This window comes from Oncorhynchus tshawytscha, linkage group LG01, assembly GCF_018296145.1.
Source record: "Oncorhynchus tshawytscha isolate Ot180627B linkage group LG01, Otsh_v2.0, whole genome shotgun sequence".
Taxonomy (NCBI): Eukaryota; Metazoa; Chordata; class Actinopteri; order Salmoniformes; family Salmonidae; genus Oncorhynchus; species Oncorhynchus tshawytscha.
The window spans coordinates 36,089,275-36,103,055 of NC_056429.1; the positions used below are offsets into that span (position 1 = coordinate 36,089,275).

General features: G+C 40.3%; 1 protein-coding gene across 2 annotated transcripts in view; it reads right to left on the reverse strand.

Annotated features, from left to right (window-relative positions):
- The window catches only part of LOC112250025 (trafficking protein particle complex subunit 8-like), a 79,832-nt gene that overhangs the window by 51,801 nt on the left and 14,250 nt on the right, over positions 1 to 13,781 (reverse strand). The gene's annotated exons all lie outside the window — the stretch shown is intronic.

The window sequence follows — 13,781 nt, forward strand, 5'->3', positions numbered from 1 at the left end:
CATAAGAGGGACACGCTCTGTGGTAATGTCACCACAACAACGTTGCAACAACATTGCCCAAAGCTCATTCTTTGACAAATGGAACCAGAATCTCCATGAGCCTGTTTTTTTTTGTTTTATACATTCCCGAAATTTAACACAAAATATATTATTTCTCTAGGCTACATTCATATCAGATCCAGTGAGAAAGAAAGTCCTGCAAAGAGCATTTCAGAGCTGAATTTCAGGTAAATAAAAGCTTTTATGGATATTTATATTCCATTGTCAAAAAGGTGTGACCTGTAAAGTCATAGGTTAGAGGGCAGAGATTGTAGGAAGGCTCTTACCCAAGGGTCATCCAGGTGAGTAAAAGAGAAAATAAAATGAGGGAAGAAGGTCAGCAATGAGGAAATGAACAAAATAAATCAACATGGAAATCACCTCCCATGCCGCACTATACTTGGGGCAGCAAGTAGCCTAGTGGTTAGAGCATTGGACTAGTAACCGAAAAGTTGCAAAATGGAATACCCGAGCTCACAAGACAGAAATCTGTCGTTCTGCCTCTGAACAAGGCAGTTAACCTACTGTTCCTAGGCCATCATTAAAAATAAGAATGTTCTTAACTGACTTGCCTAGTTAAATAAAGGTAAAAAACAAATAAAGGTAAAAAACAAATAAATAAATAAATAAATAAATAAATAAATAAATAAATAAATAAATAAATAAATAAATAAATAAATAAATAAATAAATAAATAAATAAATAAATAAATAAATATATATATATATACACATACATATACACATACACACACACTTGCTGTTATTGTCAACAACAACAAAAAATTACTAAATAACTCGTCATCCAGTAATTTTTTGTTGTTGTTGACAATAACAGCAAGTGTGTGTGTGTGTGTATGTGTATATGTGTGTGTGTGTATGTGTATATGTATGTGTATATATATATATATATATATATATATATATATATATATATATATATATATATATATATATATATATATATATATATATATATATATATATATATATATATATATATATATATATATATATATATATATATATACACATACATATACACATACACACACACACACACTTGCTGTTATTGTCAACAACAACAAAAAATTACTAAATAACTCGTCATCCCACTCCCCCATGTTCTCTCCTTAGTGTTTGTTGTCCTCTACAGGACAGTCTGTGGAACTACAGGACTTCTCATTCCTCCTCATCAACCAACACTACATTCCTACAGCTCATGATTCCAGGCCTCTGTTCTGTCTTAGTTTTACTATTACTAAACCTGTGGCCAGAGTTCATTCTTCTCATATCGGTCTTCGCCCAGGAACTTATGGCGTCAAATCAGCCTCTAAAGTCCATCATTGAGCAAGCAAAGACTGAGTGGAGAGCGGGCTCCTGCGAGCAGAAAACGAGTGCCACTAGTGCACAGACCAGTCGAGAGCACAGAATGTGGTCCAGCAAGCAGAGGATGGGTCTCGCAAGCGCACAGACAGTTAGATTTAGCTATATTTAATTATGGCCAGGACCTAGTGTATGATGAGTGAACTTGTTAGATCACAGCCACATTATGTCCATCCTTCACCTATGATTTGATACATTGGGGTTAACGCCCTCATATCAAGCAAACACACACCAGACACTTCCTGGAAAGGTGAAGAAAAAACATTAGCTAGTGGTGGACTATGGTGTTACTTAGCTAGAAAAGACCGTCTGCTTTGTCTTACAAACAAACGTTGCTGGCTAACTTTAGCAAGTAGATTCCACTCAACTCAAGGTATAGTATAGCTATGTATTTATTTCCCAATAACTGTGCTCATGTTTCAAGTTGAAGCGGTTTCCAAGTCGCTCTGTGCTTACTGTTCAAGCTGGCTAGCAAGCTAAACAGCCGGCTCTGAAGCACATGTATCTGTTTGATGTCATGCAATCACACAACACTGGACTGGCCAAGGGTAAGCATGTTCATTTATCCATCACTCCAGTGTAAGTGACCAATCGAAGGTTTCTAGACACACACCCACCTCTAAGCCCACCCCCACTAGATTGGATTTCAATCGATTAAAAAATAATAATTTGTTGAAACCCAAAGGTGATCTGCAGCAATGAGGTTCTGCTTGCCCAAAATCACACTTGCAAGCTCTCACGTCTGGCCTGTTGGTTCGCGGGACATCCTCTGCTCTCTCGAGACCATTTCTTCACTCTTGACTGGCCTGTGTGCTCGCGGCACTCATCTCTCCTCTGTGCCCTCGTCTCAGCGTTTGCTTGCTCAATGATGTTTAAATCAGGTTCGACAGTCCCATCTCACACATAATGGACATAATGGCTGATTTGACACGATAGGAATTTAGAAGGGACTGAGGTTGTACCATAGATAACAGCTTTGGTGGTACTGTGAACTCAATGGAGTCAGCTATGGCTTGTGGCTGCCCAAGCCAAACTTCTCAGTTTTACTTTGACTGCACTATGGAGGTTGCCTGACTGTCACACTAATTTGGCAGACAAAAACCATGCTCGACTCCAGTTAGCATCTGAAAATAAATTTGACTGGTCATGCTTATCAGTCTATAGGTTCATTTGCATAGTTTTGCGGAATTAAATTGGTGTCAGAATTTAACAAATTGTGTCAGTCATAAAACAGGAACAGTGTCTTGGTGGACAGGGAATCATTATTTTGCCTAAAATAATGTACAGTGAGTTTAGAGCTAGAAAGTAGCGTACTTACATCAACTAATGCCTGTCTCTACTCAGAGTGAGCAAGCCAGAGCGGAGACTTGCTGCTAGGCAACTCACAGACGGAGGCTGCAGGAAGCAGTGGGAGAGAGTGGAGCAGCACGAAGCAGCGAACAGCTAAGCTAATGAAAATAAACGTTTCACAGCATTTCTGTCCTACTGGTTTTCATATCAACTTTCTTTGGTTGTCCAGAAGCCAAAGGCACAATCCTAGTCACATTAACAACCCATCCTAGTTGTTACATATTAAAATTTTCCCTCTAAGTTTCTAATGGAGATGTTCATCTCCGTCACATGAAATGGCTGGCATCAGGTGCATATTTTGGGAAACTCTACCGGCTGTAGAGTAGAGCTTAAATAATGCAAAACAAAATTATTTTAAGGCATATACGGAGTCTAAATACACATTTTACAGAAAAAAATGATAGTTTTTTAACAAAGGCCATAAAAACTGCTGTTTTCCCCATGATTGCAAGAATTGTTGTGCATTGACCGCTTGTCAGAATGCATGTTTACAAGGGCTTCCCGCTGCATCGCAGTGCTAGCTGTGCTACTAGAGATTCTGGGTTCGAGTCCAGGCTCTGTTACAGCCGGCCGCGACCGGGAGACCCATGGGGCGGTGCACAATTTGCCCAGCGTCGTGCGTGTTAGGGGAGGGGTTGGCCGGCAGGGATGTCCCATCGCACACTAGCGACTCATGTGGCGGGCCGGGTGCAGTGCACGCTGACACGGTCACCAGGTGCACAGTGTTTCATCCGACACATTGGTGTGGCTGGCTTCCGGGTTAAGAGGGCATTGTGTCAAGAAGCAGTGCGGCTTGGTTGGGTTGTGTTTCGGAGGACGCACCACTCTCGACCATCGCCTCTCCCGAGTCCGTACGGGAATTTCAGCGCTAAGACAAGACTAACTACCAATTGGATACCAAGAAATTGTGAAGAAAAAGGGGTAAAAACAAAAACAAATGTTTGGCACACAACTTGAATGCGCCTCGAGAGGAATACTTGCCTTGCATAGAACACACAAGCTCAGGGCTCAACATGAACCTCTCTTGGATAGGGGGCAGTATTTTCATCTCCGGATGAAAAGCGTGCCCAAAGTAAACTGCCTACTACTGAGGCCCAGAAGCTAGGATATGCATATAGAATAGAAAACTCTAACGTTTCTAAAACTGTTAAAATAATGTCTGAGTATTACAGAACTAATATGGCAGGCGAAATCCCGAGGACAAACCATCCAGGGGGGGGAAAAAAATGGAGGTCATAGGATTTTCCATGGGAAAATGTTCTATGGGATACCCTTATTATTAGGAACCTGGTTGCAGTTCCTATGGCCACCACAAGATGTCAACAGTCTTAAGAAATTGTTTGATGTTTTTCTTTTGAGAAATTAAGAAGTAGTCCTATTTATTGTAAGTGTCACAACTGGTGGACTATACAGTTTTGATTCGCGTGAACTGGAGCGCGCTTCGTTGTTTTCATCCGGGATTAGAAACAGTTTATTCAGTCTTTAATTTTATCCATTATTTACATTTTAGGGTACCTGAGGTTCGATTAGGAACGTTGTTTGAAATGTTTGGAAGTTCACAGGTAACTTATTAGATACTTTTTAGGCATGTTGGGCGAGTTGAAACCGGTGTATTTCTGAATCAAACGTGCCAAATAAAAATGTCCCAAAAATATTTTTGGGCCATAAAGAAGGACATTATTGAACAAAATGAACATTTGTGATGTTTCTGGGACATTGGACTGCCAACAGAAGATCTTCAAAGATAAGGCATGAATTATAGCGCTATTTCTGACTTTTGTGGCGCACCTGCCTGGTTGAAATATGATTTATGTGTTTGTATGCAGGGCGCTGTCCTCAGATAATCGCATGGTTTGCTTTCGCCGCAAAGCCTTTTTGAAATCTGACAGCGGCTGGATTAACAAGAAGTTGAGCTTTATTTTGATGTATAACACATTTTCAAGAATGTTAAATATTTGAATTTGGTATTTTTGAATTTCGCGCTCTGTAATTTCACCGGATGTTGGCCAGGTGGGACGCTACCATCCCACCTGCCCATAAGAAGTTCACGCCTCTCCTTTTGCCCGGGATAAGAAAATATTATATATATCTTTTTTCAAACCAATACTCCAATAAGAATTGGAGCAGAGGTCAATATTTGAATATTATTCAAGTACATTTTCCATGTAGGCCTACATAAATAAAATCGTCTACATGTCAAAGTGTAGGTGACATGCAAATTAGCTACAGCCTCGTGTCGAAAAAGATGCTGACATAACGGAGGTGCCAGAAAATGTAGCCAAACTTCAATGAGCCTTAAATCACTCAAATATAGCTGAACGCCAGTCATGCTTGACAAAATATAATGAAGGCACGAGGGGGTGATGTATATGGCCAATATAGCATGGTCGAAGGCTGTTCTTAGGCACGATGCATCGCGGAAAGCCTGGACAGAGCCGTTAGCTATGATATATTGGCAATATACCACAACCCCCCAAGGTGCCTTACTGCTATTAAATTGGTTACCAACATAGTTAGAGCATAAAATATAAAATGTCTTGTCATACCCGTGGTAAACGGTCTGATATGCCACGGCTGTCAAAAATCAGCATTCAGGGCTCGAACCACCCAGTTTATAATGAAGGATAATTAACATTAACGTCTATAGGTTTAATTCTGTCGACATACTCGGGCCATGGTTCGTTTAGATTAAAATGGTCACAAGACCAGAGTGAAGGACCATGCATGTTGCTCACCGCACATCACCCACCCTGAATCTGAGCGAAGGCAGTCAGCAAAATGAAACTATTTATTTAAACATAAACTTAGTTCTTTAAAAACTGGATGCTTTTGAAGCACGTCTTACCTTGTTTCAAAGTAGCCTAGCCAAAACACAACCATCAAAATGTTGAGGAAAATATTTTATAAACACTTAACCGTATCAGTCCAAAAATCGGCTTTTCATTTATCGGACTTCCATTTATCTGCATGTACAGCCCTTATATTTAACCATTTTCATTTCAGGACAACCAGGGCTACAAAAACAAAATAGACATACAGTGCCTTCAGAAAGTATTCACACCCCTTGGCTTTTTTTCATGTTTTGTTGTGTTACAACCTCAATTTAAAATGGCTTAAAATTGGGAATTGTGGGTCTCTGGCCTACACAAAATACCCCATAATGTCATAGTGGAATTATGTTTTTCAAATTCATTAAAAAGCTGAAATGTCAAATCAATAAGTATTCAACCCCTTTGTTATGGCAAGCCTAAATAAGTTCAGGAGTAAAAAAAAAAAAGTGCTTTGTTGCAATAGTGTTCAACATGATTTTTTAAGGACTACCGCATCTCTGTACCTCAAATGTTTTTTACACCTTTATTTAACTAGGCAAGTCAGTTAAGAACAAATTCTTATTTACAATGACGGCCTACCGTGGAACAGTGAGTTAACTGCTGTGTTCAGGGGCAGAATGAGTCATTGAAAATAAGAATTTGTTCTAAACGGACTTGCCTAGTTAAATAAAAAAAACTGATTCAACCAAAAACCAGGGCAGTTTTCCAATGCCAGTCAAAGAAGGACACCTATTGGTAGATGGGTAAAATAAAATGAGACATTTAATATCCCTTTGAGCATGGTAAGTTATGAATTACACTTTGGATAATTATTTTAAATCCACAATTAGAATTCCTCCACAGCCTCAGAGGATCAAGATACTTTTTCTAACCTCTGGATTAAAACCAAATTATGATAAGTGTAATATATTATGTATTGAATCACAATAAAATGCAACTAGTTTACCAATAAAATGGTCTGACGGGGATGTGGACATATTCATATCCCGAAAGAAAGAAATCTCACCAATACATTTTTTTAGAAAGTCACCAAAATGATTTAAGATCTTGCTACCACGGAAATGGAAAATACCTGTCTATTTGTGGAAAAATCACCCTGACTAAGTCTTTAGTCATATCACAGTTTACCTATTTGCTTATGGTTTTGCCTACACCTAGCAAACCAGCTTTTAAAATTATATGAGCAAAAACATATTCAATTTGACATGGAATGGCAAGCCAGAAAAACATTTAAAGGGTCTATTTATATAATTCGGAGGGCTGAAATGATTCAATATTAATTAATTAGACCTCTCACTAAAGGCATCAGTTATACAAAAGTTATACTTAAATCCAAGTAAATTAGTAATGTCTCGCCCCATGTTCAAGAATGGCCTTTCTCCCTTTATTCAGATTACAACCGCTCACTTTCAGTTATTTGAAAACAAAATCTCCAAAATATATATATTTTTTAAACAAGCCTTATAAAGTTGGTTGTAATTTCAGTTGTATCCACCAGAAAGACAGAAATAATAACAAATATTGTGGTTAAACTCAAATTTTAAAAAACTTAATTGATAAAAGGTATAATCTTTGTAAATGATATCAATAGGCCTGGTGGAGTTGTCACACATGCAGCTAACACAGACATATGGAAATGTCTGCTCTACCCAAAATTAATGAACTAATTGCACCATTGCCACAAAAATGGAAAAGGCAAGTGGAAGGGGGAAAAAGTGACCAAAATTGGTTAAAGAAATTATCGTAAATAAAAATATTTCCCAGTTTCATTTAAGGACCAAAAATAAATTGACAGCTGTGCCATATAAGTTGCAAAATAGTTGGAAAGAGATTGATGTACCGATTCCATGGCACATGGTTTATGAATTGACACACACACACATATGGGATATAATCTTCACAGCTCTGCAGTCATAACATCATTTATGGTACTGTCCATAAGTAGCTCATTTTTGGTCATAGTTCCAGGAATGGCTGAAGAATTGCAACATGTACCTAGAGCTTACGCTGCAGATAGCAATACTGGGTGATTAAAAAGTCATAGATAAATAAAATACTAATTGTTTCAGCAAAAAAATAAAAAATTGCAATCTGTAGAAACTATGAGAATAAAAAGGTTCAGTACATCCGTGACGCATAACAGCAGAGTTGAAAAATTACGAGAAGTTAAGAGATGAGATAGATTGGAGGGGTTGAATGGAGTGGGGTTGGACTAATAATAACAAGATAAAACGTAAAACATACGGGGTCTGTAAAATGTATATAGGTTCAGAACTTTTGTGAAATAGCAGTTACAAATGCATGGCAAATAGAAATCAAACTGCATGGACATCAGAAATAGAGGAAGGCCAGGCCTAAAAACAAAATATAACTATTGTAAAATAGATTGTGTCTGTAAGTGTATAGTATGTATAAGCTGGAAGTAGAAGCTAAGTGTTATTGTTTATTAGTTTACTCCAATTGGGGGAGGGGTGGTAGTGATTAAGGGAATAATAAAGGTATATGAAAAAAAAATGGGGAAAAGAGTGGTGTGTATACAAACACCGTTAAAGTTTGAGGTCACTTTGAAATGTCCTTGTTTTTGAAAAGCAATTGTTGTCCATTAAAATAACATAAAATTGATCAGAAATACAGTGTAGACATTGTTAATGTCGGCTGATTTTTTATGGAATATCTACATAGGCCCATTATCAGCAACCATCACTCCTGTGTTCCAATGGCACGTTGTTAGCTAATCCAAGTTTATCATTTTAAAAGGCTAATTAGAAAACCCTTTGGCAATTATGTTAGCACAGCTGAAAACTGTAGTTCTGATTAAAGAAGCAATGAAACTGGCCTTCTTCAGACTAGTTGAGTATCTGGAGCATCAGCATTTGTGGATTTGATTACAGGCTCAAAATTGCCAGAAGAAAATGTGTTTCTTTTGAAACTGGTCAGTCTATTCTTCTTTTGAGAAATGAAGGCTATTCCATGAGAGAAATTGTCAAGAAACTGAAGATCTCGTACAACGGTGTATACTACTCCCTTCACAGAACAGCGCAACCAGAATAGAAAGAGGAGTGCCAGCATCCTGGAGTCGCCTCTTCACTGTTGACGTTGAGACTGGTGTTTTGCAGGTATTATTTAATGAAGCTGCCAGTTGAGGACTTGAGGTGTCTGATTCTCAAACTAGACACTCTAATATACTTGTCCTCTTGCTCAGTTGTGCACCGGTGCCTCCCACTCTTTCTATTCTGGTTAGAGCCAGTACACGCTGTTCTGTGAAGGGAGTAGTACACAGCGTTGTACGAGATCTTCAGGTTCTTGGCAATTTCTCACATGGAATAGCCTTCATAGAAGGATATCCTGAACAGGCCCAGATCCCCGCCTATTGTGTGAAGAAAAGACGAGGGAAAAGGGGCCGCAGATCGATCTTCTTGCTAACGTGCAATCATTGGATGATAAAATGTATAACCTACGATTAAGATGACATTACCAATGGGAAATAAAAAACGATAACATCTTATATTTCACAGAGACGTGGCTGAACGACGATATGGACAATACAGAGCTAGCGGGATTTTCCATGCACCAGCAGAACAGAGACGCTACATCTGGTAAGACAAGGGGTGGTGTGTCTATTTGTCAATAACAGCTGGTGCGCGATGTCTAATATTAAAGAAGTCTCAAGGTATTGCTCGCCTGAGGTAGAGAACCTTATGATAAGCTGTAGACCACACTATCTACCAAGAGAGGTCTCATCTATATTATTCATAGCAGTCTATTTAACACCGCAGAACGGATGCTGGCACTAAGAACACTCTCAACCAACTCTTATAAGGCCATAAGCAAAGAAAACGCTCACCCAGAAGTGGCGCTCCTAGCGGCCGGTGACTTTAATGCAGGCAAACTTAAATCAGTTTTAGCACATTTTTACCAGCATGTCACATGTGCAACCAGAGAAAAAAAATCCTGGACCACCTTTACTCCACACACAGAAATGCATACAAAGCTCTCCCCTGCCCTCCATTTGGAAAATCTGACCACAATAAAATCCTCCTGATTCCTGCTTACAAGCAAAAACTAAAGCAGGAAGTACCAATGACTCATTCAATAAGGAAGTGGTCAGATGACGCAGCTGCTACACTACAGGACTGTTTTGCTAGCACAGACTGGAATATGTTCTGAGATTCATCCAAAGGCATTGAGGAATACACCACCTCAGTAATCGGCTTCATCAATAAGTGCATCGATGACATCGTCTCCACAGTGACTGTACATACATATCCCAACCGGAAGCCATTGATTACAGGCAACATCTGCATCGAGCTAAAGGCTAGAGCTTCCGCTTTCAAGGAGGGGGAGACTAATCCAGGCGCTTATAAGATATCCCGCTATGCCCTCAGAAGAACCATCAAACAAGCAAAGGGTCAATACAGGATTTAGACACATGCTGTGACGCTCGTTGGATGTGGCAGGGCTTGAAAACTATTACGGACTACAAAGGCAAACCCAGACGTGAGCTTCCCAGTAACGTTAGCCTACCAGACGAGCGAAATGCCTTTTATGCTTGCTTCGAGGCAAGGAACAATGAAGTATGCACGAGAGCACCAGCTGTTCTGGATGAGTGTGTGATAACCCTCTCGGCAGCCGATGTGAACAAAACCTTTCAACAGGTCAACATTCAAAGCCGCTGGGCCAGACGGATTACCAGGACGTGTACTCAAAGCATGCGCGGACCAACTGGCAAGTGTCTTCACTGACATTTTCAACCTCTCCCTGGCCGAGTCTGTAATACCAACATGTTTCAAGCAGACCACCATAGATGTGTACACGGAAGCGAAGGTAACCTCCCTAAATGATTACCACGTCGGTAGCCATGAAGTGCTTTGAAAGGCTGGTCATGACTCACATCAACAGCATCCTCCCGGACACCCTAGACCCACTCCAATTCGCATACCACACCAACAGATCCACAGATGATGCAATCTCTATTGCACTCCACACTGCCCTTTCTCACCTGGACAAAAGGAACACCTATGTGAGAATGCTGTTCATTGACTACAGCTCAGCGTTCAATACCAGTGTCCACAAAGCTCATCACTAAGCTAAGGAACCTGGGACTAAACACCTCCCTCTGCAACTGGATCCTGGACTTCCTGACGGGCCGCCCCCAGGTGGTTAGAGTAGGCAACATGTCTGCCATGCTGATCCTTAACACTGGGGCCCCTCAGGGGTGTGTACTTAGTGTCCTCCTGTATTCCCTGTTCACCCATGACTGAGTGGCCAAACAACTCCAACATCATCATTAAGATTGCTGACGACACAACTGTGGTAGGCCGGATCACCGACAACGATTAGACGGCCTACAGGGAAGTGGTCAGAGAACTGGCAGTGTGGTGCCAGGACAACAACCTCTCCCTCAATGTGAGCAAGACGAAGGAGCTGATCGCGGACTACAGGAAAAGTCGGGCCGAACAGGCCCCTAATCTCATCGACGGGGCTGTAGTGGAGCGGGTCGAGAGTTTCAAGTTCCTTGGTGTCCACATCACCAACAAACTATCATGGTCCAAACTAGAGGTAGACCAATTAATTGGAATGGCCGATTAATTAGGGCGCCGATTTTTTTTCTTTATCAGTTATCAGTTAAGAACGATGATGGCCTAGGGGGTTAACTGCCTCGTTCAGGGGCAGAAAGACAGATTTTCACCTTGTCAGCTCGGGGGATCCATCCTTGCAACCTTACAGTTAACTAGTCCAACGCAATAACGACCTGCCTCTCTCGTTGCACTCCACAAGGAGACTGCCTGTTACGCAAATGCAGTAAGGAAAGGTAAGTTGGTTGCTAGCATTAAACTTATCTTATAAAAAACAATCATAATCACTAGTTAACTACACATGGTTGATGATATTACTAGATATTATCTAGCTTTTCCTGTGTTGCATATAATCTGACTGAGCATACAAGCATACAAGTATCTACGTATCTGACTGAGCGGTGGTAGGCAGAAGCAGGCGCGTAAACATTCATTCAAACAGCACTTTCGTGCGTTTTGCCAGCAGCTCTTTATTGTGCGTCAAGCATTGCGCTGTTTATCACTTCAAACCTATCAACTCCCGAGATGAGGCTGGTGTGACCGAAGTGAAATGGCTGGCTAGTTAGTACGCGCTAACAGCATTTCAAACTTCACTCTCTCTGAGCCTTGTGGGGTGGTTGTTTCCCTTGCTCTGCATGGGTAACGCTTCGATGTGGTGGCTGTTGTCATTGTGTTGCTGGTTCGAGCCCAGGGAGGAGCGAGGAGAGGGACGGAAGCTATACTGTTACACTGGCAATACTAAAGTGCCTATAAGAACATCCAATAGTCAAAGGTTAATTAAATAAATGGTATAGAGGGAATTAGTCCTATAATAACTTCAACCTAAAACTTCTTACCTGGGAATATTGAAGACTCATGTTAAAAGGAACCACCAGCTTTCATATGTTCTCATGTTCTGAGCAAGGAATTGAAACGTTAGCTTTCTTACATAGCACATATTGCACATTTACATTCCTCTCCAAACACTTTGTTTTTGCATTATTTAAACCAAATTGAACATGTTTCATTATCTACTTGAGGCTAAATTGATTTTATTGATGTATTATATTAAGTTAAAATAAGTGTTCATTAAGTGTTGTTGTAATTGTCATTACAAATACATTTTTTATTTTATTAAATCGGCCGATTAAATCGGCATCGGCTTTTTCGGTCCTCTAATAAATCGGTATTGAAAAATCATAAATCGGTTGACCTCTAGTCCAAACATACCAAGACAGTCATGAAGAGAGCACGACAAAACTTTTTCCCCCTCAGGAGACTGAAAAGATTTGGCATGGGTCCTCAGATCCACAAAGGTTTCTACAGCTGCACAATCGAGAGCATCGTGACCGGTTACATCACAGCCTGGTATGGCAGCTGCTCGGCATCTGACCATAAGGCACTACAGAGAGTAGTGCGAACGGCCGGGTATATCACTGGGGCCCAGCTTCCTGCCATCCAGGACCTATATAATAGGCGGTGTCAGAGGAAAGCCCATAAAATAGTCAGACTCCAGTCACACAAGTTATACACTGTTTTCTCTGCTACCACACGGCAAGCGGTACCAGAGCGCTAGGTCTAGGACCAAGAGGCTCCTCAACAGCTTCTACCCCAAGCCATAAAACTGCTGAACAACTTATAAAATCGACACCGGACAACTTACATTGACTCCCACCCATTTTGTACAATGCTGCTACTCTCTGTTTATCATCTATGCATAGTCACTTCACCCCCACCTACATGTACAAATTACCTCAACTAACCTGTACCCCCGCACACTGACTCAGTACTGGTGCCCCCTGTATATAACCTCATTGTTATTCTTAGTGTTAGTTTTTATATATTTCAGTCTACTTGGTAAATATTTTCTTAACCCTTCTTGAACTGCACTGCTGGTTAAGGGCTTATAAGTAAGCATTTCATATGGGGGATTGGTAATGCAAACAATTACATTGACAGAAGCAATCTTCTGTCCACAATATTAAAGCTGATCCACCCCCTAATTTATTTATTTTTTAATTAAAATTAAAATATACCCAGTCACGACAAAGACCCAGGCGTCCTTCCTAACTCAGTTGCTGGAGTGGAAGGAAAACAACCACTCAGGGATTTCACCATGAGGGCAATAGTGACTTTAAAACATTTACAGAGTTTAATGGATTTGAAAGGAGAAAACTGAGGATGGATCAATAACATTGTAGTTACTCCACAACACTAACCTAATTGACAGTGAAACGGAGGAAGCCTGTACCCGAATACAAAGTGTTATGTTTGGGGCAAATCCAATACAACATAATACAGAGTACCACTCTCCATATTTTCAAGCATAGTGGTGGCTGCATCATGTTACAGGTATGCTTGTAATTGTTAAGGACTAGGTCGTTTTTCAGGATTAAAAAAAAGACGGAATAAGCTAAGCACATGCATATATTCTAGAGGAAAACCTGGTTCAGTCTGCTTTCCACCAGAAACTGTGAGATGAATTCAATTTTCAGCAGGACAATAACCTAAAACACAAGGCCAAATCTACACTGGAGTTGCTGACCAAGAAGACCGTGAGTGTTCCTTAGTTTGAGTTACAGTTGACTTGAATCTACTTGAAAATCTATGACAAAACCTGA